General features: G+C 38.5%; 2 long non-coding RNA genes across 2 annotated transcripts in view; one reads left to right on the top strand and one right to left on the bottom strand.

The window, feature by feature from the left end:
- Nucleotides 1-8,105: 8,105 nt before the first annotated feature.
- Nucleotides 8,106-24,194, top strand: LOC142830041 (uncharacterized). The gene is made up of 3 exons (XR_012905054.2): nt 8,106-8,214; nt 18,292-18,370; nt 21,974-24,194. It is a non-coding gene; the product is annotated as an uncharacterized LOC142830041 (long non-coding RNA).
- The window catches only part of LOC142830040 (uncharacterized), a 30,206-nt gene continuing 15,336 nt past the window's right edge, over nt 9,519-24,388 (bottom strand). The window contains exons 2-3 of the long non-coding RNA XR_012905053.2: nt 21,415-21,539; nt 9,519-10,190 (exon numbers count right to left, since the gene is read on the bottom strand). This is a non-coding gene — a long non-coding RNA (uncharacterized LOC142830040). The remainder of the gene's footprint in view (nt 10,191-21,414; nt 21,540-24,388) is intronic.

Below are 24,388 nucleotides of genomic sequence, written 5' to 3'. Positions count from 1 at the left end.
TATAGGAATTCCCGCATATTTACAAATATAGTTTATTAATTAGTTTAGCACAGTCAAAAATACACCAATTTCACAAGATAAATAGGGAATGTACATCTATATTTCCATACCATATATTCACACCATTTCTTCCAGAACAACCCAAGGAGCTAGCCATCATCGCCTTCACCTTCCCTATCATCACCAGTGGCCATCATTTTGGCACTTCCCCAAGACTACATCTCCCTCTCCTACCACCCCTAGACTGGGATGCCACTTTTATCATGTTACACTGACATTGGTATGTTATGTTTGATGCATATTTAATAGGGGATGTTTCCTTTTCCTCCTTGTTTGTATTTTCTCACCTTACTAATGGAGACGTGCCTTTTTCCAATAGGTTAGCATATAATTGATCGTAACTTATTATATACATCAATTCATTACCATGGGCCTATTGTGGTTGTCTATCACATTTATTATTTTTGTCCTACCTGGTTATTTGGTCTGGTCTCCACCAGTTATTTAGGGTTTTTCTAAGTAGCAATATACCTGCTAAGTTTGAGGGTATTTTTGGAAGTGCCCATACCATGGAAAGTCATTCTATCTTGCTACCATCTATTTAGGTGTAAGTCCCAAACATATGTGAGCTAACTTATCTGGGTGAAAGGTCCCAGATAAAAATACTAATTTTGCCTTAGCTCAAAATTATATAAAATTATATATATATAAAAATCAGGTTAAAGCCCTTGTGATTTGCCAAAAATAATGAGAGGTTAATAATAGAGGTGAATACTTAATTGCAAATCCTTCTTGCCTTTTGACACAGACTATATTCAGTGTTTTGTTTTAGTTTGTCATACCAAATTAAATTCTTCGACCTAGAATGCTCTTTATATTTGTGTTTAATGACAACAGTTTCTTCTGCCCATTTACATATACGGGTTATGTTAGGGGACATGACTGCATCTTCCTCTCATTCAGCAGCTATTTAGGTGTCTGTCAGACCAAAGACACTAGTACCTATCAAACCAGCGGGAGAGTAAAACAATCCATGCATTGAATTTGCCTTTTCCTTACATGGATGTAAATCAGGAGTTCACTCTAACATCACTGGAATTACACTGCTTTAAAAACAAGTGGGAATGAGAAACAATGAGGACCTGTTTCTCCTAATCAGTTACTTTAGTTTTTCACCTAAAGGAGTAACTGTTTGTTTTTTAAAGTAGAGCTCTTTCGTGTTTTAAATGACATGCCCATTGTGACTTACATGTTCTTTTCATAAAGATGGGCAGACATTTGTAAAAGATAGATAGCATGCTCCAGTCCTTATGTTTTTGCACTTTGCCTGGCACATTGGGACTCTGATCTCAACTGGTGCCTCTAGGTGTTAATAGGAGAAAACAGGCTTGCAAGATGGATTACAAAGCTGAACTACAATGTCTCTTCTTTCAAATGTCAAATTAAAGTGGTTTCCTACGTGGTGGGGCAGCCTATCAGGGACAGAGAATAAAATACCTTATAACCTGCCCACCATGAAAGAATTTGCCAATGAAAAGGACTAAAAAGACACTGTGAATAGCAAAGCTAGGGAAATTAGTTTTTAAAAGTTTGTAGATATTTCTATGTCCACTTCTAAATTAATTTTGAGACTCTAGAGCTACCCATGAGTTCTTTGTATTCCAAGTCAATCAGCTTGAACAATTCTCATAGTGGGAATTTGGCTACTGGAACATCTCCACTTTTTTTTTTCTTTGTAAATTTCCTGGGGGCTGGAGTGAGATATTTTATGCCATTGTTATTTTACAGATTGGGTAACTATATTATATAGAGGGAAAGGTTTAGAATGCACTACATTTACAATGTATTGCCTCGGAGCAGGTGGATTAGATTAATTGTCTCAGCCTTACTGATGAAAGCAAATGCCTATAGGGAATCCAGTCATTTGAACAACAAGAGTGGCATATGCAAGATTTTGTTGGCATGCTGGCAGGTGCTCAGAACCCCAATTGCCCGAGTGAAGGGATTTCACTTAGCATTTTTATTCATGACAGAAATTTAATGGTAAACAATTAGTACCAAAAATCAAAAAATGAATTTACTCTTGGCATGCACCAGTTGGTGCCATATAAGCATCTAGACATTTAGGGTGTCTCTAGACTACAGGGTTTTGTCAACAAAAGTGGGCTTTTGTCAACAATACTATACCTGCATCTACACTACCGCTGCAGTCTGTCAACAGAACACAGCAATTTTGTCAACAGTGGTAAAAGCCATTCTCTGAGAAATATACCTTTTTTCGATAGTACTCTGTTGAAGAAAGGCGCTATTGCATGCAAACTGTGCTTTTTCAAAAAAGAGCATCTAGACTCTTTTTCGAAAAAGTGGCTTGCTTTGTCAACAGTATTGGTTGTAGTCTAGATGCTCTTTTTTTGACAGAGGCTTTGTCGACAGTATCTGTCAACAAAGCTGCTGTCGAAAAAGGCGTGCAGTCTAGACCTACCCATAGACTCGTGGAATGCGTAAGCTGCAGAGATGATGTGGGGGAAAATGACACAGCCTGGACCTGAAGAACGGAGTAGGGCAGAAGTTCAAAAGAAAGTAGAATGCTGACTAGAGTGTGTGTGTTTATGAACACGCGCTAGTCCACACATCAGTGATTAATCATCTACAAGTACCTTAAGGAACAGAACAGAAAAAAAAATGAGGCTTTTGTAGGAACACATAAATTTAACACATCTCTGAAAGAAAATTCTTTCCCCAGAAATGGTACGAATAACAAAAATGTGTCAGTCATCCTGAATGCTATCACATCCCACTCATTAGCACAGGCAGAATCATCAGTCTCTGCCAAAATAAGCTGCACTTAGTGAATCAGAAATTACTAAATCCCTTTTATCTTTCTGGTAAGAAATTAACACTGTGACTAGTCCCTTAAAGCTAATCCTACATAGAATGTAGCTTCTTTTGAGCAATGCTCAGTGTCCTCAATATCCATTGATTTTAGTAGAAGCTTAGAACAGTCACAGTCTCTCAGGAGGGGCTCAACTTTCTAGGATTTGGATCTTTGTCAGTGGTTTTATTATTGGGAGGTACACAATGGCACTAATGCTGAAAACCTCATAAATTCTGTTCAACTGAATGCATTTCCAAAAAACACTGGTTGTTAGCTGTGGTCTATTACCAGTAAAAGTGTTTTTATTCTCTGATCTTTCTACCTCAACTTCAGATTCTCTCAGTCTTCTGACTCCCCCAGGTCCTCCACTGATAAGCCAGTGAGGAGGTGGCAAAAGTAGATGGGTGCTGGAGGAGTGGACCACAAGAGAGTCAAGTCTGACTAACTATTGGCAATGTACTATGGGGCTGAGAGAGTACATACACACAGCAGTGCTATTTCGGTATAACGTCCATTATCTCAAAATAGCGTTCTGCATATCTTAACAGCTTGCCCATCTTAATCTGGCTTCCTGTAAGCCTCATTGCACAAAGAATAAGGAAGATGCCGAAATATCAACTTATTTTTAAATAAGCTATGTGATTAGAGTACCCAGACTTACTTAGGTGACTCTAAATTGCTATTGCAGTGTGAACAACCTTAAAATGGTTGTAAATGTGATGTGTAGCAATCAAATCTCTGTTCCCTCATACTCACCCAGAAAATGTGCGCACACCAGTAGCAAGTGCATTGAACAAAATCCCTTGATGAGTTGGTTTCCTCGCTGAAGGTAGCATGACTAGGGAGAATATTAAACAAAGAAGTTATTTCAAACAGCCGGTTTTGATAGAACTCTACTTCAAAGACTCCTCCTGATGTAGGCTAGACTTTTAGGCATTGTTTCCAGCTTCATCAGGAGCATTGTTAAAAAGAAAATTCTTGTGGAGACCCCCTTCCCATAACATTAAACAAAGTTCTTTCAAAAGCTATACCTTCCTTATTAAATTCAATTGATACTACCAACTTTTGTCTGATCTATCTGGTAAATGTAGCACAGCAATATTATAAACATTTATTGAAGCTTAATAATCACCATGACTCTAGGAATCAAATAATCTTAGCACCTTTTTAGAAACTAGTATAATTTAGAATAGGAGTGAGTATGGCCAAGTGGCCCCAGGGCCTTGGGAAGAGAGTCAGGAGACCTGGGTCTAAGCTCACCTATTGTGGATACCACTCTACCCCTTCCTCTGTTTAGGCTTCAACCGTAAAATGGGAATAGGAATAGTAAGATGCTATACTGACAAATTTTATCACTATGACTTCTTAAATCTAGCAGAATTAGATAATTTGGAGGTAGCATTGTAAAAACACCCATTTTTATTTGTTTTCCTTCAATATACTACCAAATGTGAATACAGTATGGGAGCAGTACATTTTAAACAAATGTCAAATAATAATCAAAGGAAACAAATTTTGTATTTACAAAGGTAGGTATTTTTCATCGAGAAAACAGAATTACACTCATTCATTTGGGGAATCCAAAAGTAATGATATGACTGAATTTTTGTATATTAAACAATCAAATGCACACCTCACAATCTCTAGTTCAGGAATTAATCACAACAATTATTCTTTCCCACAAGCTGCTCATGGACATTTTGTGAACTAAAAAATAATTTAATTGGTCAATAATTCACCATCAGTTGCTTACTCTAGTTACTTAGGTGAATATAGTTTTTTGCATACTGAGAGCAATGCAGTCAGTCAAATATAAGTGAGAGATGCCATTTTGAAATATTCCCACTCAAGGGAAGAAACCTACTTCTCTCATTTCAAGATGACATTTTATAACCATAATATTTTCTAGCATAATGTTGTTATATATTATTGTACACTATGGTCAAAATACACTTGAAAAGTAGGCTCCTTAAAACTGTGTCACATACAAACATGATGCATTAAGCTGAAGGCGATTAAACATTTCCAAGTTTAGTAGCAGCAAAACGTCTTGTGCAAAGGAAAGCACCTTCTGTGCACATTTCTACTTCCCTTCTCTTGAACAAACAAGAACAACATTTTGCATCCACAATATTAATAGGAACATGAATAATTTGCATACATAAAAAGTTATTGCGTGTTCAATGTCTAATTGTACATGCAGTCTGACACATGCATATGCAATTGTTGATTTTGCACTTGTCCATGTAGATTATGATATATACCCATGTGTTCACATATACTGCAAGGCTATCCTTGATTTTCCCCACTTGAAGCCCCTGAATTTCCCCAAAACTTTGCTTACTAACGCTGGACTGCTAGCCTCCAAAGATATTGATATAAAGGAGAACAGTGACAATCCAAGATAACGGACTATGGTAGAGAAATTAAGTTGGGAATTGTTAGGTAAAGGGGCTCATTTAGAGCCTTCTGAGAGGTGGTTGATTGTATGGGAACAAAGGGGCTGTGGGCCAGGATTGGATTTTTTTAAAGTTTCAAATAAAGCTTATCATAATCAACTCAGAACTATTGGGTGTTCCTCCAACAATGCATTTAACTATAGCTTTGTTCTGTGTATTCATCATGGGCTCTCATTGAATGAAAATCACCCTTATGCAAAGAGCCAGCAAAAGGCTTCTACAAATGGCTCAAATATAACATCAGTGGTGCCACAAGATGACCCTGAAGCCAAAAAGTCTTAATAGTATTTTTTTTTTTAAAAAGATTAGACACATATAGATAATTAGGATGTCTTAATTACTTTAGATAGGATATATGCCCATATTTAATTCTGAAGTGAGCATGAATTATGTAATTGTCCCTATGTCTAATTCTTGAGGGAAGAGTTTATAACTATTTAAGATATCAGAATAATATCTGGCAGCAAAGAGTTCCACAGGTCAAATATACACTGTGAAACATTGACAGATTAAACACAATTTTAAACATAATATGTATGTGTTACATAATATTGATTAAATACTTTAATAGAATTTAAAAAGCAGTCAATGAAAATCATTTACTTGAATAGTCCATTGCAGTGTTTGTAATTCAATCAGTTGTGCATTTGCACACACTCACAGAAAGAATTAAAATAATGAAACAAATATAAAGAAGAAATTTTAAGCAGTTAATGGACATATAAATTAAACAGTGTGGCTCAATCAATAATATTACTTATTACACAGCGCTTTTCATCAGTATGTTTCAAAATGCCTACTCATATGAGTATGGCAGTCAGGGTTTGGCTCCTGGCTTTTGTAGAGCAAACAAAGTTTTCTTCTAATTACTTTGGAGATGCCACTGTCAGTTGGAGTGAAAGCTGGCTGAAAGGTAGTTAGGATCCTTAGCCCTAGTCTATACTAGGGAGTTATTTTGAAATAACAAGTAGAGTGTGCACACTACCGAGTCCATCCTTTCAAAATAAGGGCTGGTTATTTCAAAATAACTCCTACTTTCCACAACGAATAACACTTATTTTGAAATAGTTATTTTGAAAGAGCAGTAACGTGGATGCTCCACTGCTACTATTTCAAAATAACTATTCCCCAGAGTCATTCAAAGTAAGTACTCCCCAGTGCTTTCTGGGGCTCTAAGTTGAGGTAGCTCATCCACATTAAGAGAGCCTGCCTTGGATTAATTTCAAGCCTTCCTTGTAGTGTGGACATGCTATTTCAAAATAGTTATTTTCAGGAGTTATTATTTTGAAATAAGTTACTTTAAAATAATTTCCAAGCGTGGACATGCCCCAAGGAGCTAAAACATCACATTACGGTGAAATATTCCATGTGGTACCACATGGATTGTTGTAAGGTCAGGTTTTCATTAACTTCTTTAGGAGTTTCTGGGAGATATTGTGAACACCATACTAATTAAATGCTTGGATGACATCAAAGAGGAATTACAAATGTAAAAAAAGAACATGGGGAAAAAAAGAATCAATATTCAAAACATTTACTCAAGGCGGCCACATCTGGGAATAAAAGCAGGTGCGAATGCAAACTCTTGATATCTATGTAGGGTTCAATCCAGGAAAGTATGTTAGTGTAACCACCATGGGCAGATTTGAATCTGGGATCTCTGAAGTGGAATATAGGAGCCTCTACCCTCTGAGCTAAAAGCCAGCTGGCTCCCAGGCCATGCTGTAGAGGTCTCTTGATCTTAGCTGTTGCTGTGGTCTAGGTGCCACTGCATTGGTCAGTGAACCACACTAGGTGCATGGGTTACCTTAGCATTTCCACAGATGTTCGTTCTGTGGTAAGATGATTGACCCAAGATAGAATGTAGACTGCTATGATTACCCTAAACAGTTCTTTTGGGACAGATTTAAAAACTACCACGTGGTTGAGCTCATTCAAATAAGCTTCTGTTCATTAACCATTTACAAAGTTGAGCTCTTCAGACCCTTCTTTCTTTTATCTCTCTGTGAACATGTGGCTGACAGAAATTACAATAGGCTTACAGGTGGAATAAATTCCCAATGCACGCCTAGATGGTTCCAGCTCTTTAAATATCTCTTTCTTTTCAGAGATTCGTGGTAGTCAAAATCTCACATCTCTCTTCAGTTTTCTGCTGCTTGTGGATCTTCTTTCCCCTGACAGTTAGCATGCTGGGTACCAGCCCTTCATTTCAATTGAGTTTACTTTTCCTTTCCCAGGAATGGATGAAATGATGTGGTATTTAGGATTCATAAACACACAAAACCAGATACTTAGGAACTTGACAATAATGACAGTGTAATACTTTTTATCCCGTTAACAAACCTTGTGGTTGCAATGGCGGTCATTAGGGTCTTGCCTCTTTTAGAGCATAGAGCTAAGGAAACAATTTTCAAAAAATCTGTGCAGGAGAAGCTGAAGACAAATTGGGAATCAACTCTTGCATCATTGATTTTCCAGATAGCTCCTATGTATAAGCCCACTGATTTGGGTAACATGGTTGCTATTTTGTGGTCATCAATTCTTTCTTACCTACCATTCTGATTATAGGGGAAGTTATCCTGCAGACTCAGAACATATGAATGACCCTATTTACTCATCCCAATGGTCGATCCATGCCAACAGTGGCCATTTGCAGATGTTTCAGAGGGAATGAATAGAAAAAGACAATCTTGAACAGCCTGTCCCATATCATCCAGCCCTAGTTTCTGATATTTGGAGGTTGTGTGATTTACTGTTTGTTTCTTTTTCTAGTGGCTCTTCAAATTCTTTTTTGGCCTGATTATGTTTGCCTTTCTCGAACACTTTTACTCCACTGTTTTACCAACATAGGGTTTTTTTCCCCTCTTACTCCCAAAAAAAGTAAGTGGTGTGTGTGTGTGTGTGTATATATATATATATATAGTAGGCATTTCACAGCTGTTCCTTTCAATTTCAGTTTAACTAGTTCTTATTTTCATACATTTTCCCCTTTTTAAAATTAAATGTTAATGTGATGGGTTTCTTAGCATTTTGTTCTCCACAAAAATATTTACAATTAAATTAATATCACTACTACCAAGAGGTTCAGCTAGGGTGCGTCTAAACTACATGCCTCCGTTGACGGAGGCATGTAGATTAGCCAGATCGGCAGAGGGAAATGAAGCCGCGATTAAAATAATCGCGGCTTCATTTAAATTTAAATGGCTGCCCCGCTCTGCCGATCAGCTGTTTGTTGGCAGATCGGGGCTGTCTGGACGCGACGCGCCAACAAAGAAGCCTTTCTTGATCGGCACAGGTAAACCTGGTTTCACGAGGCATACCTGTGCCGATCAAGAAAGGCTTCTTTGTCGGCGCGTCGCGTCCAGACTGCCCCGATCTGCTGACAATCAGCTGATCGGCAGAGCGGGGCAGCCATTTAAATTTAAATGAAGCCGCGATTATTTTAATCGCGGCTTCATTTCCCTCTGCCGATCTGGCTAATCTACATGCCTCCGTCGACGGAGGCATGTAGTCTAGACACACCCCTATAGTTGTCTCAAGGACCAGATCCTGTACTTTACTTAAGACTCAATCAAGAATGTATTTTCTCCTTGTGAAGTCTAGAACAAGTTGCTCCAAGAAACAGTCAATGGTGTATAGAAATTTTATCTATGCATCTCTTCCTGAGGTGATATAAACACAGCTGATAGTGAATGATATCTGATCAAAAACCACTCAAATGAATTTCACAGCTGTGTTTTAGCATACAGATTCAAAAGAAAAGAAGAAATTTCTGCAGGTTAAGCCAGTAAATATGCAAAGAATCCGAAAGGCAGCAGACATTTTAATAAGTACTTACTGTGTTTTGACTGTCCTGCTAATCTTTTTTTCCCCTCATTGCTGTGTAACCTATTAATCCTGAAGCCCTTCATCTAATCTTAATAGAACACTTAAATATGCCTAATAAAAAGTGTTATTGTGAGCGGACATGCTGTGATTCAATGATACTGTTACTGACCAATGGTACTATATCACGGTTCCTACCTCCTAATGCACGGGAAAACTGGTTACCATGACTATTTATTACCATAATTTTACACCTATTAATTTTGTCTGTAGAATTCATTTCCATAATCTATTATTTGAAGCAAAAACATCAGCCACATTCTTTTGCTAGCAAGACCAGATTTATTATAATGCTAGTAAATGCCAAACACTTTTTGCTTTTAAACACTGGATCTCTCCAAACACTTTCCCCCTTATTAAAATTCAAACAGCTGTGAAATGGCCAGACAGCATGAAGATGAAAGTAAATGTGAAGCGACCTTCATCCATGCTGAACAAATAGAATATTATAAACAGACTTTCCATTTGAAGTTACACAAAGCAAATTAAGAAATACCTAGGGCTATAATTTACTACAAAAATGTTTTCTAAATTTCTGACAGTTTCATTTAACTGACTAATTAAATTTGCTTGTAGGCATGTTAGTGGAGTCTAATAACTGCACTGTCATTTGGGAAGAAAATGAAAATGATTTTCTGTGGGCAATATGTTTGTAATGGTCTAGGTCTCAGACTAAACATTTGACTAATATTTTCAAATAGCGATGCTTTATTGCAGATAATAATGCCAAGCTTTAGGAAAATGTGATCTACAAATGCATGTAGCAATAGAGTAAAACTAAGCAAACATGATCTCAGGATATACAGGTGTCTAGGTCTTGAAATGGCTCTGAAGAAAAATATTTTCCTGTATTTATATGAAAAATGTGCAGACTTCCAGCCAGATCCTCAGCTGATACATCTGTGTATTTCATGTCAGTTCAATAGAACTATGCCAGTTTACACCATCTGAGCCTCCTGCGTTGGAATTTGCTGTAATCAAACACAATATTCAGCTTTACATTTCCTTTATTAATGTTTGAAGTCTGCAACTTTTCATACAAGATACATTTGATCGGAGACAAAACAGGTTCCCAGAGTTCCATCAGATCAAAGCTATCCACCCAAGAACCTCACAAATGGCTTACAAATCATATCCTGCATGTACATACGTATTGAGAAGATTAGCAGAGCAAATAATAAACCTCACACACCTCCCTTGTTTAAATAATTTGAAAACCCTCATCATCCCATAGTGTGATCCAGGATTGAGTAGTGAAACTTGAAAGCAGAGTTTAGCAAGCATGCGCTCTGCAGGAGCTTCAAAGAAATAGTATTATGAAACAGCCTATAATCTTGTATAATTATAATCCAGACAAAACCTCCAATGATGGTCAAAACATTGAATTTCTTTATTCATTTCTTTAGAAACAGTTTAGCATCTTGGTGTATAGAAGAGAAAGCACCTGACAAAGTTTAATAATTACCTTCTTTCATTATGTGTAATTGTGTTTTTCCTTTCAGGAAAAAGACATTTAAGAAAAAAATGTTGAGAGCTGCAATTATATGATTACTGTACCAAGCAGCAGTTACTTATAGACTGTGGCAGAAGTGGAATGCTTCATAACCAAAAGAGTTCAAAATGAAGTTCAGATAAGGGTACACACATCACGGATGCATGTATAGCAAAAGGTTTAACCCTTCTTTTCTGTCTACCCCCTCAAAACTAAAAATGTATAAGAAATAGAACTAGAATAATGAAAATGTGTACCCATGGATAATCAGTTCTGTCACTGATTGGGGAAAAAAAAATCACAATTTTTTTGTAATATCATTTGGCTGAACATTGAATTAGTTAATTCATAAACATTAAAACTATGAATATTTAGACAAAAAATAACGTGTCTGCAGTAGCAAATAATAGCAGTTGCTGTTACTGCTCTGAATTATTGTACAAAAAGCTAAGCTTTTTCAACTATGATTTCCCTGCCGAGGAATTATTCAGATAGCTTAACGCACTGGAAAAGGGGTGAATTTTTAGTTTGGTTTTTGGCTTCATAGATGTATTAAAATTTGCAGTTTTCAATGAGGTTGTGTTCAAAATGTTAGCCTTTTATCTTCATATCATATAAACTGTTATACGGATATTTTAGGAGCTCAAGTGTTTTTTCCGTATAATATAATAATACATATTTAAGTTTTGCTTCTTGATGTTTGAGTAGAAACACCATGATTCCTTATTCAGCAACAGCTTGTCAATTCTAGGCATACTATTGCCCATGAGGCATTTATTTCCTATATTCCTAAATCGGAGACAACTGCATACTACTTTAACTCAGCCATGACAAAAGTATTGCACTAGATCATGGTCCATAAATAGTGGCTGGTTCTAAAAGACCTTTCTATTTCTCCAGTCCTGGGACCTCTGGTATCTAAAATGACCCCAACATAATTTAGAACAGGACTATTCTAGATAAGTTCCATTGTTGTATACATGTACAACCTCAATCCAAGCTCATCATCAGAAGCCAGCTTAATATAGAACAGGACCTTTCAAGTCAAAGAAGCACCAGACTCTGCCAAGACAATAGATGCAAAATTTGCAGACATGTCTCCATGCTACAAAGATTAACAACACCTTCCACAAAACACCTTTCAAGATCCATGTGTCTCTATATGTACCTATCACAAGGTGTTGTACCTCATTCAGTGCCCTAAATGCCCCCAACAACTATGCGACTGATACCAATCATTATGCTCTTGAATGAATTCACACAGGAAAATTATAAAAAAAGACAAAAACACCCTATAACCTCAGTATGGTTGCCAACAGTTCCTTATTACAAAGGATGCCCCTTATTTTTCATCTGTACAGCAAGACTGGAAGTGCTGAGTGTTGCAAAAAGCAGCAAGAAATATCCCTTACAAATATAGACAAGGGCCACTTATTATTATTAATAATGATTATAAATAACTAGGAGTTTGGGATGAGGGTGCTAAAAAACCAATCCCTTATTTTTGTAATACAGTGTTGGCAAACCTACCTATGGGTGAACACTCTTCACAAAGTGATCACTATCATCCAAGGAAACCTGTACAATACTTTCCAAAGAGGATCCTGGGAGCTTACATTCATAACTCTGCTAGATGCTAAAAATGATAGACTGAACAGAGACCCTGGGTTTATGGGTTATTACCCAGCAACCCTTGCTTTTTGTCCCATGATTGCAGTCCAAATGATGTTTAGTCAGAGCTAAAGTGTTCATCCATTATTTTCATTGTTCAATCAGAGGAAGCCAATGAATAGTAGCTTAAAATTGTTTGGAGTTCAGTTATGATTTGAATAACCATTTAAAGATTTGAAAGCTTATCCACTAATCAAGAGTCTACCAAGTTTAGTGGGAAGTCTCAAGATATCAAGCTTTCTTGCAAGGTTATGGCCATGCCCCATTTCTGGCTTCACTAGATAACATCCTCTCTCAATACTTCTGGTTGTGATCCCAGCTAGAACCTCGGACACATCCCATAAAAATGTTTCAGATTCTTTAATAAAGAGTTTGTCTCTTGTTTGATTCTAGAAATGGATATAGGTTAACTTGTGGGGAGAAAGAGAATTCTTATTTCTTCTGAACCTGTTTGCCTATCCCAGGGCTGGGCAAGATGTGGCCCAGGAGCTGGACTGCCTAACACTTTGATCCGGTCCACAGACTACATCTGGCTGTTTTCTATGTATATCCTGCAGCCCATGCCACAGAATTTCCAGGTGGTGACTCAGGCAGCAAAATCTATTTAAATGTCTCAGAAGGGGCCAGAGCCATGAGCCTTTTAAATAGCCACACAGTAACCGGGCACCTGCCAAATAATCATAGAATCATAGAATAATAGGACTGGAAGGGACCTTGAGAGGTCATCGAGTCCAGCCCCCCGCCCTCAAGGCAGGACCAAGCTCCACCTACACCATCCCTGACAGATGTCTATCTAACCTGTTCTTAAATATCTCCAGAGAGGGAGATTCCACCACCTCCCTTGGCAATTTATTCCAATATTTGACCACCCTGACAGTTAGGAATTTTTTCCTAATGTCCAATCTAAACCTCCCTTGCTGCACTTTAAGCCCATTACTCCTTGTCCTGTCCTCAGAAACCAAGAGGAACAAATTTTCTCCTTCCTCCTTGTGACACCCTTTTAGATATTTGAAAACCGCTATCATGTCCCCCCTTAATCTTCTTTTTTCCAAACTAAACAAGCCCAGTTCATGAAGCCTGGCTTCATAGGTCATGTTCGCTAGACCTTTAATCATTCTTGTCGCTCTTCTCTGTACCCTTTCCAATTTCTCCACATCTTTCTTGAAATGTGGCGCCCAGAACTGGACACAGTACTCCAGCTGAGGCCTAACTAGTGCAGAGTAGAGCGGCAGAATGACTTCACGAGTTTTGCTTACAACACACCTGTTGATACAACCTAGAATCATATTTGCTTTTTTGGCAACAGCGTCACACTGTTGACTCATATTCAACTTGTGGTCCACTATGACCCCTAGATCCCTTTCTGCCATGCTCCTTCCTAGACAGTCGCTTCCCATCTTGTATGTATGGAACTGATTGTTCCTTCCTAAGTGGAGCACTTTGCATTTCTCTTTATTAAACCTCATCCTGTTTACCTCTGACCATTTCTCTAACTTGCTAAGGTCATTTTGAATTATGTCCCTATCCTCCAAAGAAGTTGCAACCCCACCCAGTTTGGTATCATCCGCAAACTTAATAAGCGTACTCTCTATCCCAATATCTACATCATTGATGAAGATATTGAACAGTACGGGTCCCAAAACAGACCCTTGCGGAACTCCACTTGTTATCCCTTTCCAGCAGGATTTAGAACCGTTAACAACAACTCTCTGACTACGGTTATCCAGCCAATTATGCACCCACCTTATCGTGGCCCTATCTAAGTTATATTTGCCTAGTTTATCAATAAGAATATCATGCGAGACCGTATCAAATGCCTTACTAAAGTCTAGGTATATGACATCCACCGCTTCTCCCTTATCCACAAGGCTCGTTATCTTATCAAAGAAAGCTATCAGATTAGTTTGGCATGACTTGTTCTTCACAAACCCATGCTGGCTATTCCCTATCACTTTATTACCTTCCAAGTGTTTGCATAGGATTTCCTTAATTACCTGCTCCATTATCTTCCCTGGGACAGACGTTAAACTGACCGGTCTGTAGTTTCCTGGGTTGTTCTTATTCCCCTTTTTATAGATGGGCACAATATTTGCCCTTTTCCAGTCTTCTGGAATCTCCCCTGTCTGCCATGATTTTTCAAAGATCATAGCTAAAGGCTCAGATACCTCCTCTATCAGCTCCTTGAGTATCCTGGGATGCATTTCATCAGGACCTGGTGACTTGCTGACATCTAACTTTCCTAAGTGACTTTTAACTTGTTCTTTGTGAATCCTATCTTCTAAACCTACCCTCTCTCTGCTTGTATTCACTACGTTAGGCACACCTCCAGACTTCTCGGTGAAGACCGAAACAAAGAAGTCATTGAGCATCTCCGCCATTTCCAAGTTTCCTGTTACTGCTTCTCCCTCCTCACTAAGCAGTGGGCCTACCCTGTCCTTGGTCTTCCTCTTGATTTTAATGTATTTATAAAAAGTCTTCTTGTTTCCCTTTATGCCTGTAGCTAGTTAATGTGGGAGCAGTGGGGCTGAGAGCCGTGAGCGCTTTGCTCTGTTTTTACTTCAGAGCCTCAGACCCAAACTGCTTTAGAGGGAGGCTAGTCCCCAGCCCCACCCCTTCTGTCCCACACCCTATCCCTTCTGGGGGATGGAGCTGGCCTGTGACTATTACCACAATTGATTATGTGGTCCCCCTATGAAAATTATTGCCCACTCTTGGCCTATCCCATTTTCAGGAGCTCCCCCCTGAAAACTTTGTGAGTCTAGCAGAGTTGTCTGGGATAAAAAGATAAAAAAAAAATCTTTTGTTACACCTCAGCAGCCCGAAGATAAGTGTAATTAAGGGAAAATTTGCCTCTGTATTTGTCAATTGGGACTCTTCATACCCCTGTCTTTCTTCTCTCACTCCATCGCCTTTAATTGAACAAGGCTGTTGATCATTAACCCCAGGCCACCTACTACTAAATTTCACACAGTTTCTCCACAGATCTTGGGGTGTGCACTTGATAACAAGGCTCTCCGAGCTATCTCATAGTTAATAATGGTAAAATCTGCCTACACTAAGTGCTAGCAGGTTTTGAACAGACCTGAAAAAAAAAAAATCACATGAGCTAACTCTTTTACAGTCCTATTTCTTTGTCTAGAAGAAGCCTAAGAGATTATGTTTCAGCATCATAACTCACAACAATGTTTTGTGGGGGCAAAAAGGAACTGATATAACTATGCTATTACTTATGTTCTTTTGATCTATTTCATCTATTTCTCTTGCCATGGATCAAATAGTGCAAGTGGGGGAGGCGGGGGGGGGGGGGGTGGAGGAAGAAAGAAAACATGCATGACTTTCACTATTGAAACACTTATTTGAGTCACTAATTAAGTAAAGCCTTTTTTGAAAGAAACAATGGGTTGGGATAATGTTTTAAAGGTAGACGGCCTTTCACAAATAATTTTTTAGAACAAAACCATTTGGAACCGAATAAAAGAGAAAAATTCATTAATGTGATTTTTTTTCCCTAGGCAGAAGAACACTGGAGTCTGCTGAGTCCATCACAGTGGCAAAAAGACCAGAGAGAAAGAGAAACAAAAGCATTAGGATAGCTAGAGGCATCTGGCCACAAAGCCATTGTCCTGGCAAGCTATAGAGAAAAAACAAGCTACTTGTCCATCATTACAGCCTAGTGATAAAGAGGTGATAGTTAGGGCTACATAAAACATTAGTCCATCAATTTCAAGAGCTCCTTAATCACCATTTCTAAACTCTCTCACTAATATTTGTACCCCTAAATCTGCAATTGCCTCTGCTCTCTCTAGATGGCAGTTGAGCTGTAGTTAGTGTTATCCAACAGTGCTCTTCTCCAGCCTTTGTTCGCTCAGATATTAGATTTCCTGACAATCCTGCTGCTGATATCCCCACACACAATGTAGGAGAAAATAGCAGCTCATGGTAGTTTGATTGTGATTAATTGAATTACATCTCACATGCAACACACACACACACACACACCTGTTGCCATTGTATGTATCACATAGAACATGGATCCCATGGCCTCTTCCCAAGTCTGCTCTGGCTACCACCATCACCATCTTTCACATAGACTGAGTGAATAGGTCAGAACTGCAAAGACTCAGTACAGAGACCATTTTGCATTAGAATGGCTATGCCGCTCACATTCCCCATGAGGGGTTCAAGTCATCTTGTACTGCCCTCTTCACCATTGGTAAATTTCTGTCTACCACAAGAAGACGTGCAAAGTAACAGCCATCCCCCAACTACAGCTGCATAAATAGTCTCTGTAAAACAAACCATTTTTGTTTTCCATTTTCAACATTTAAAATGTGCAAAATTTGCAAAGTTGATGAAATGTTGGTAAAAATGTATAAATGCTACAATAAATTATGCCAAATTGGTTATACAACTTATTAATATTTTCAAACCAAACCCAAAGGGATTTGCACATTTCTGGTGATTTGTATTTTCCTCTCCCTAATCCCACTGGTTTTGTTTGTTTGTTTATCTTTACATCTGGTTTCCCATTGAGGCAAGTTTGTATACTCCATTTGAGTGTGCCAACATAAAAACTTGGCTCTACCACTAAATCTAGGAATCAGATTGTGATATCGTGGCATTCAGCTAAGGCTGAATTTTTCACAAGTGATGAGCAACCAACTGCTTATTGAAGTCAATGAGAATTACAGGGTACTCAGCAGATCTGAAAAAAAAATCAGACCATTAATATTAATGAGAGCTAGTAGAGTCCCTACCTGAGAAATCAATCCTGAAAGTTGCTGACTACAGATGTGAAGCCAGTGAGAACTTAGAAGCCTGAGCGTATCACAAGAATGTTCAACAGTTTACAGGAAATTGTTCTGAGAGAACAATCATTCCATGGAATTGTACAGCTCTCTGTAGACTTCAACTAAAATGTTTCATATTAGTGGCTATTTGGTGATATTTATTTAATTGGTACTTTTAGTTACCGTTTATATTTGCATGACTTTCTTTCTAAAATTATGAAAATATCCCTCTTCTCTCATCCATCATCTTTTAAAAACACTGCTTCTTAATGCTGTTGCCTACTAAAGTGTGAACTAAAGCCTTTTCTACACGTTAATTTTTTGATCTGTTACTACTTGGTATCACATACTACATTGCTATACAATGGCATTGAGATTGTATGCTTTGCCCTTTAAAAAAAAATCTTGTTTTTATCATCTCTAGTTGGACTTTTGAACTTTCCATCTGGTCTTTTTGGTTTCTTATTAAATTAGAGAGAATCAGTCTGAACAACCTCCATAGAAACTGTCCCATTTAGCCATTCATCATTTCTTATTACAATCAGTGTCAGTGTAATTGAAATTCTTTATCAGCAACTGCTGTACATAATAGAACACACCCCTATATACTTTCAGCTCTACAATAGTTCCTGCTGATCATTTTTTAACCAACCCTTAATTTCAATTCATCTGTCTAAGATTTGGTAACCATATTTTATATATGTAGGTGTGGAGAAAACTTATTTTGAAATCAATCAGAACTTTGTTACACTGATCATTTAGGACTAGATCCATCTACCTTAATTCTAAATGTATCCCAAACCTCCAAATTCTAAAAGAAATACAAAAATAAAGCCATTTAAAATGTGGTGTAACAGCTTAGGTGTGTGCTTAAGTACCATACTCAACAGAGGCCTTACTGAATATTTGCTAACTTATATTTTCCTCTTGATTATTTTTCTGTCTGGTATATTTCTTTGGCTTGAGGGGTATTTGCATCTTATTGCAAAGGAAAGGCTTGGGTTCTTTTCACCTGGATTTATGATGGTATAAATTAACAGGAGCAGCCTGAAGATATATGTTATAACACTAACACTTTATTTAAAACACAAAGGTTTTTTTTATTTTCTTTGTTTACAGCCTACCTAATGACTGAAGATCACTGTAGTACACTCCCACCTGATCACTCCAAACTTGGCCGGAAGAAAGCTGACTACAGGTGAATATCTATGGCTTTATGTGTACACAGCAGTGTAATTCCGGAATAACTAACATTATTTTAAAATAATGGCAAACTGGAGGACTTCTTACTCTGACTCCTGTAACACTCATTTCACAAGGAGTAAGGGAAGTCAAAGGAAGAGTGTTCTTCCTTCGACTTCCTGCTGTATAGACAGCGCCAAAAGCCAAGTTAAGCTATTTCGACTTCCGCTACACAGCTGACATAGCTGAAGTAACATTGCTTATTCCAACTTTAGCCCTGCTGTGTAGATGTACCCTAAGGTATTACAGAACCGTTGTTGTTTAGAGGGTTTTTTTAAGTTACAGACTAACACATTTACCCCTTGTTCTTTCCCTGGGTATCTTTAACCTGCAGACTCTCATTCATATTCTTGGAATTCTCCCAAATGATGCAGGTTGAGAGCTTTTGATTTAGTTGTTACAGTAATTAGGTTCTTTTTTTTTAAATTGCACCATATCATCCAACACATCAAAGCCTATCCCAATACTAGTTTAATAATAAACATCACAATTTATTTGCATTTTGCAACTTTGGTAAAAGATATTTTGCCTTGAATTATTCTGTTCATGATCATTTGTACATGATCCTTTTCAAGTGCTTTGCAAATTCATAACTCTTCTACAAAATAATCTGACATTTGCATAGCATCCTCAGTATAGCATTCTGTCCTCAGTTATATACAAGCAACTACATTGATTTCAACGAGATAGCAAAGGAGTGAGGACAGAAAGGGTACTTCTAGACTACAAGCCTCTTTTGAAAGAGGCTTCTTCGAAAGAATCTTTCGAAAAAGCCTCTCTCGAAAGAGAGCTTATAGACTTCAGCTAGTACTTTTGAAAAAAGCAAGACGCTTTTTCAAAAGAGAGCAACCAGGCAGTCTGGATGCTCTCTTTCGAAAAAGCACATGTTCAATAGTGCCTTTTTTCAAAAGAGCTCTTTCGAAAAAAGGCATTATTCCTCGTAAAACGAGGTTTTCTGGAATTGAAAAAACTGCCATGTTTTCTATTTACTTTCAACAGAACGTGGCAGCAGGCTAGATGAAGGGGAAGATTTTTTGGAAAAAGGCCATTTTTTTTAGAAAAAAACCTATAGTCTAGACACCCAAATTGTCTTACTTTATCAATTACAACAAACAAATGTAGAGATCACACAACTAGTCAAAATTAAACTTTTTTTCTTGTGATTCAAATTGATTTGTTTTTCCAAGGGGGGAAATATACTCGAACAGCATGTTGTCATCAGCTAAAGTGAAGTTTTCACAATGTATAATATTAGGAATATTAGATTCCTGCTTCCCTGAAAATATAAGCTTATACCTGTAGTATACATACATGTGTGGTACACACACACACACACACACACACACACACACACACGGTAATATTTTTAATAGAAGTTTTATCTTGACCCATATTCCACATTCTTCCTAGTGTTTCACTCTACCTGATTTCTGTTTCACTTCACCCTAGTTTTCATTAACTTTTATTCCTATCTGCCACCATTCTACTTTTCATTGTGTATCCCGAGTTGCAAGTAATAAATCCAACAACTCTACAGTTCCAATTAAAATTCTGAACCCACGATGAAATGGGCTCAAAATTATACAGTAATGTGCTTCCTTCTATACTGTAAAGCACATGGTCAAACTGCAGGCCTGACTTTCTATATTTTAATTATTTACAGCCACACAAATGTTATATTAAAACTGAGGCTAGAACTATGTAGTGAAAAAAAACCACCCAAATTACAGATTTTAAACTTTTCTTTTAAAAACAAGGTACAGGTTGAAACTCTTAACTGGGATTCTCTGATCCCGTAACATCCATGGTCCAGCATGGATGTTGCAGGACCAGAGAGTCCTGGTGGAAGGGGGCCAATGGCACAGATCCCTGTGAGGTTGGCAGGGCAGTGAGCTGCCTACAGTGAACTAATGGTGGGGCCACCTAGGGCATGACAGCGGGGCTGCCCAGCGCAAGGCTGCCAGCACAGTAGCATGGTGGAGCAGGAAGCTTTGACCCACAGCTGCCCAGCGGGTCCCAGAGCCATGGCAAAGATGGCTGCCTGATGGGGTCAGCAAGGCCAGCGGGAGGGGGGAAGCTGGCGGGGAGGCCAGCAGGTGGGCCAAGGGGGCTGGTGGCAGGGGTTCAGAAATGACCTCCTCTGGTCCAGCAAAAATCACTCAACCGGGACTAGTCAGGTCCACAGGATGCCTGACCATGGAGGTCCAACCTATATTTATAAAATCAGAACACACAACAACAAAAATTGGCTGTCTAGATATATGTACTGAGGTGATTGTTTAGAAAAAAAAAGTCTGTTCTCTATCCCTAAGGATTTCCCAGGACACAAGAGAAGTATTTACTATTTCTGTTTAAATATATGGCCAGATTTTTAAAGAAGCAAGTGTCTTCATTTGTTAATGCATAATTTTCCATATGCGAGCAAGTATCACACATCTGACATTCCATCACTTGTACAAAGAGGTTTTAGTGCTAAACACTGAGCAGATATGTGCTGTGTGTGCATGAGTGGAGCCACGAAACCCAAAAATGACTTTTGTATAAAACTATATAATAATTACTTCAAAATATTGAATTTGCCCTTTAAATTTTCAGATTGCTTCATGTTTCTTAATTTAAATGTTATTGCACCAGAAGATTCAATGTTTTTTCAAACTCAACAACAGAGCGGCACACTTGTTCAGTAAAATAGAGTTATCTTACAATTTATCTGGATCCTTTCAGGTGTGAAGTATTAATGAACATTGGACATGCATCACATGATGTCGTGGAATCTTAGAAACTTGGGTTTGCTAGCATTTTTTAGAAGATTTAACTCCTGTACATCCAGATAAGCAGATCTGAAAAGGCTTTCTGCAATAGTGTGCCCTGATTACTAGACCAAAGATTCTGGATATCTGGCTCAGTTGCTCCAAAGATCAGCTAGCATCTTCCAGACTTGGAGATATGAAAAGCTCAAGGAGAAATAGCTCTGAGCTCTCCTTTAATGGAAGGCCTTACTTTGCTGTTCCAGTTCCACTGTGCATGGGTGAATAGCATCAGTCTCTCTCTGCTGGTCAGAAACCAAAATAAGTGCTCAGTTCTTCTGCCCTTGCAGGCATTCTTGCAATATTTCTGGCCTCTCACTGTAAAAGGAATAACCAAAAAAATACAAACTGAGATTTCTACTCCAATTTTATTCCGAACAGTTTTTTAAACAGTGAGCAATAAGCATCGTAACTCAAAACCTACCTCAACTAATTTCTTTATCTTCTGAACCTGGATCAGCATTGACCAAATTATTCTGATTTTACCCTGGGTTCGAGATCTACATACCTCAGCCATATAAATTTTTATTCCGGGACTTCATTAAATTAACACACACCTCTAGCAGGTGGCAAATAACACTATTGCAATTCATAATGTTAGAAGTCAAGTTATCTGTATTTTTTATCCAATCAAAATAAGGGCAAGGAGATTTTTTTCTGGATGGACTCTCTCTTCTGTAAGAGTTACAAGCAATTCATTGTTAAGCCAATGCCTCATTCACTTTGTAATATTTCAATATTATGTTTTTCAGGCGAGATCTTCAGCATTGACTCACATGAGGAAATAATACTGCCTTTGAGTATACAGCTGCTGTTCTTCTGGGCAACAACGTTTCTGTTGCTCAGAGGAAAGCTGCCATAGATCTTCATCTGTGCAAAACCTTGAGGGGCCTCATATGCCAAAAAGAGAAAATGTAATTGTATCCCACATGAGACTGTGAAGTGCTAGTGTAAAAAGGTCACAGCACACTGTCATTGTCAGATGCTGAAGCCTGGAAGGTGAATCCTCTGTAGAAACAGAAAGAGGGCTGTCCCCTGGAACAATCAGAGAAGGATGAGAGGTCACAATCACTATAGGAAGGCTCTCAGAGGCAAAGTATGGAAAAAGCTGGAAGAACTCAATTATCATCACTAAAGAGGACTTAAACCTCTACGGCAAACAACAGTAAAGGCAGCCCAAACACAGATGTCCAAGTCACTCATTAAATTTGTTTTGTGCAGTAACATGTGCCAAGTTATTTCTCTCTCAGGGCGGCCTACCATGCATATTTTTAGCAGGGCATGTAATTGATTGAAATTATGTATGAGTTTCCTATAGTGTCTCAAAAGCATTTAAGACAGCTTTGCTATATTTCAGCCAGCTATTAGGATGATAAAGACTTTTATTACTTTACCTTTGCCCCTTCCCATGCACCTTGACAACAGCTTCTTTCCCTCTTCTCCTGGAGATATTAAAAGCAAACCTATTATGAAAACACTTAGCTGACTGTTTTCAACTCCAGATGCCTTTTGTATCCCCTCTTAGATTGAGGAACACCCTGGTTCTCAAGGCTCTTTAGAGACAATGAAACCCCCAGACTATGGCACCAAATCTATCTGCTTTCTAATAAAAAATACTTTTATATATTTCAGTTCCTGCATTATACTGAGCTGAAATACACTGGACCTGCAGCATTGTTTTGCCTTTCATAGTGGGAAATGCCTAACTATGCTTTTTAATGTGTCTGGAGCAGTGTTAATTGCTAAATTAGTGGGAGGATGGAAAGGCCAATGAAACACAGTAGATAGAATTAAAAATACTTCATCTCAGAATTATGTTTTCAAGTAAAAAATAACCTAGCAGTTTGAATCTTTGAAGGGCACCTAAAAGGAGACATTTTGGGTATCTACCTTCTAAACAAGCCCATCCCAAGAATGATAGTGCACAGAAAGATCAAAGAGAGATACGGGAAGGAGACAAATCGCAGCTCAGACAAAAGCAACAAAACACTCCGTTGCTCTATTTCAGCGCTGAAACAGCCTATTTTCCCACATCTCTCTCAACTGGTCCATACTGGGACCAGGCCAACTAATGGGGGGATGCAAAAGGGGAAACTGCCCTGGGTCTTGGTGATTAAAAAGGCCCAGGGCTCCCAAGCACCACTGCTACCCCTACTGCAGTAGGAGCACTAGCTGGAGCCTTAGGAGGTGTTGAGGTTCTGGGTTTCCTAGCCATTGCCCCTTCTACTCAGGGGCCCCACCGCTTCCAGGAGTACAGTGCCTACCCCCTTTCCCCATCTTGCTCAGGGACCCAGAAAATCTGTCATCCCCCTATGTAGGACATCCTGCACCAGGCCCAGAAATTTAAAGCTGTCTTGCAGTCCTACATTGCTATTGCAGAGTCCCAGCAATACCACTCCACGGGTTTGCTATTCCAGGGCTATTTCACCTACTTGCTATCTCCACACTGAGCCACCCTATAGTTGGGAATAATAGCAGCCAATCTACAGAACCGTGGGTAGGAGGGAGAATAACTAAATAACCCCCCATTTCATACCAGGATAAAGGGATGGTGCATCCCAAGCCTAGCAAATCCCATCTGAATCATTTGGGAAAGGTTCACAATTCATGCACAGCTGGCAGTGGTTCACTCTGGGCACAAAGGGCTCAGCAGCAGCAGTGAAGGCCAAAGGCTAGAGACTGCTGCAGTAGCCACACAATGGAAGATATCTCTGTATTCACTCTTCATGATTTCCATTCCCCTTCTGCAGTCGCTTGTTGCTTGGGCTTCAGTAAACAGATATAAAAGGAATAAATTTCTCTCTCCCCACTTCCACCTCAGCTATGCATGAATAACTGTGCATAATAAAGTGAGCATTAGAGCAAATGGACTCTATTTTATTGTAAATAGTGGGTTTTTGCATAAGCTACGGTTTTATTACAGAGAATCATTTAGTTTCATTATAATGACGTTCTAGGCTGTTAGCATCCTTGTACTTTTTCCTTTAACTAAAACTGTGTTCAATAAAAATATTGGCTGTCCCTCATTTCAAGCTGTGTGCCCTTCATTCTCAGGATCACTATGCCACATACCAGACTTTAGTGGTTGAGAGGTAAGCTTCTTCACTAACATAAGAAAGGCCATATTGGGTCAGATCAAAGGTTCCCCTAGCCCAGTATCCTGTCTT

This window comes from Pelodiscus sinensis, chromosome 6 (genome assembly GCF_052426305.1).
Source record: "Pelodiscus sinensis isolate ZL-2025 chromosome 6, ASM5242630v1, whole genome shotgun sequence".
NCBI classification, from domain to species: domain Eukaryota; kingdom Metazoa; phylum Chordata; order Testudines; family Trionychidae; genus Pelodiscus; species Pelodiscus sinensis.
Note: the sequence above shows the minus strand (reverse complement) of the source record. Positions and strands in the feature narration are given on the sequence as shown.